Genomic DNA, 2759 nt, shown 5'->3' with positions numbered 1-2759 from the left:
CTCCAATGAACACATCCATTAAGCTTGATAAAAATGAAAGAGGTAAATGTGTGGATATTAAATCTTATCGAGGTATGGTTGGATCTTATCTTGACTGCTAATCAACTCGATATTGTGTTGGTCTAGTGGTATGATTCTTGTTTTGGATGCGAGATATTATTACTCCCACAAATAATACCGTGATACTATGGCGTGAAATTGGTAGGATTTTGTTGGATTAAAATCTATCTGTGCTTATATGTTTTTAGAGACCTCAGGACCTCTTGCACAAGAATCATACCATTAAACCAAATGCCCTTTCTTGAACACTCATCATTTTTAGCTTCCAACTTTATGCATTCAATTAGAATACTCTATTCAAATGCGGTATGTCTTGTTGTATAAGAGGAAGTTCAAGGATTTAACAGAAAGAAAATCATCAACCCTTCTCGTGATGCAATATAAACCAACAGCCTAACAAAGTTGTCAACACGTGTTTTGTTGAAATGATATATTATGAAAAAGGGGGGAATTCCAAGAATTAAACTAAGGACCTCTCACACCCAAATCAAGAATCATACCAATGTACCAAATGTTCTTGGAATGAACTTCATATTCAATTGTGCATTGAACGTATCATCTTGTGTGCATAAGTAAAAGATATAGTTTCATTTGAGCCACACATCTTGTGTGTATAAGTAAAGAAGATATGGAAAATTCAAATTTTGAAAGGTAATTCAATTGAAAGTGAGAAACACAAAATGATATTAATAGGATTATTGTTTTAACGGACTTAAATTTTTGTTTTCCTTTGCCTCCCAAAGTGGTAAGTATAAAGCCTTGAGGATGTAAAGAAAGACTTCTTACCTCACGGACTATTAGTATGCAATCATAAGAAAGAGTATATGATCAAGTTAAATTGTCTTGAAATGTCGTTTAATGGAAATACAATTATTGGTTATTGCTTGATATATATCTTGATATTGAATTAGAATTTTCCTTATAAACAAAAGAATTTATAATAGGATTCATACACATGCACATTTGAAAATTCGTTTTAGGATGCTAGCAAATGGAGTGGTGATGTCATATGTAAAAAGGAAGAGACTCATAGCGGAGACAAATATAGATTTTGCACAGTTTCGTTAATCAATGAACAAGTTCTATGTAGACACATAGGCCAATGGATCCATACATCTCAATCGGAAAAGAATAAATAGAAAAATAAAGAATCGGAAGTGATTGATATATTTGTTGAAACAAACGAAAAAATGAAAGACAACATAAATCATGTATCAACTAAGTCAAGCCCACTCGAGAATTTGATTAAGAATAAGAGAATTTGATTAAGAATGAGAAAGAGGAATCTCTAATCAAAATACTAAACTTAGGGTAATAATTTTTAACTAATTGAAAATTTTGATAAGGAAATCTCACAATAAATTAAGAAATCAACCCAAATAACAATAAAAAAAATAATTTTATTGATTGATGAGAAGGAAGAATGAAATACTAAGTTGTTCTATATCTAATCTAGAACTTTGGTTTGGAGTAATCCATGGATCATACCAATTAAATCATTTCTTTTAAATTTGAATGAAAATGAAAATTCCATTATTAGTAAAAAAAAAAAAAAAACTAATTGAAAAGAAGAAAAGATCTCCGATAATACCAGCAAGAAAAATACTCTTGAATAATTCGAGGTACGTAGATATGAAATACAGTAGAAAGAAAAAACAATACAAGAAAAAGACGGAAGCCTAGCTTCTTATACAAACATCTGAGACTTCTTAGACATCTCAGACATCTCAAACCTCCCAGACATCTCAACCTTAACACTCGAACCCAACGAGAAACTTAAAACCTATGTTTTCCCCTTTAAGTTGAACTTATGAAATTTTATTGAGAATCTTATAGACTTAATTTTGAGATGAGGTGGAAGAGAAAAATGTTTAGAAATATTTCAGTAACTCAAGAAAAAATATAAAAAGAAAAAATGGTGAAAAATTATAAAAAATGGTCAAAGTCAACCCCCAAGGGGAATCCGGCAAGATTCGTCACAAATCCTTCATAGAACGAATAGGAAGCTTTCTGAAACCTTGAATCATTCAAACCATCGAGGAAAGAAGAAAATCCGTAGGTAAGTTCTTGAACCTTTGTTTCGGATTGTTTTCAGATCTATGAGAAATATTGAGAGTTAGATTCTGAAATTTGAGTTTGTTAATCAAGAGAAGATTACGCTCATAATCAGTGAAGGAAGTCTTGATCGATTCAGATCGAAAATAGGAGTTCCTGCTTTCACTGAAGGATGTAAGTATTGATAATCTTGCTAACTTTGAACTAAGTTTATTTTATCTGTAGTTAGAAATAAATTACAAGAAAAATACCTATATGAGATCTATATTTCTCGTGAAGGAATTATGTTAATCCGAGTTGGGTAGAACGAAATATGAAAATGCAAACAAAATAGAAAATAATCGGTAGAGATGAAAGAAGGAAGACGAACGGCGGAGGGACGCGTGTCAGGAAAGGAGAGGCCGCGCGTCGCGGGGACGATTGGACACATGTCATACGCGGAATGGCAGGGAATTTACGAAAAATACTGCGTCAGGTAGGGTTGAAGACCGGCGCCCGATACCCGATCCATGAACCCGCGTGCGACCTGAACCCGTATCTGCCACGCGTCAGCGTGGGAAAATTCGTAGCAACCCGCGTGCGTCCAGATTCGAACATACGCCCTACCTCTCAGTGGACCAGTCAGCCCTCGCCACGTGGCGAAA

General features: G+C 34.0%; 1 long non-coding RNA gene across 1 annotated transcript; it reads left to right on the top strand.

Moving 5' to 3' along the window:
- The first annotated feature begins 2058 nt into the window (after positions 1–2058).
- LOC111469950 lies at positions 2059–2493 on the top strand. Its single transcript, XR_002714955.1, has 3 exons — positions 2059–2119; positions 2209–2289; positions 2464–2493. It is a non-coding gene; the product is annotated as an uncharacterized LOC111469950 (long non-coding RNA).
- The last annotated feature ends 266 nt before the right edge of the window (positions 2494–2759 follow it).

This window comes from Cucurbita maxima, unplaced genomic scaffold (genome assembly GCF_002738345.1).
Source record: "Cucurbita maxima cultivar Rimu unplaced genomic scaffold, Cmax_1.0 Cma_Scf00042, whole genome shotgun sequence".
Taxonomy (NCBI): domain Eukaryota; kingdom Viridiplantae; phylum Streptophyta; class Magnoliopsida; order Cucurbitales; family Cucurbitaceae; genus Cucurbita; species Cucurbita maxima.
This window is presented reverse-complemented; position numbering and strand designations above follow the sequence as displayed.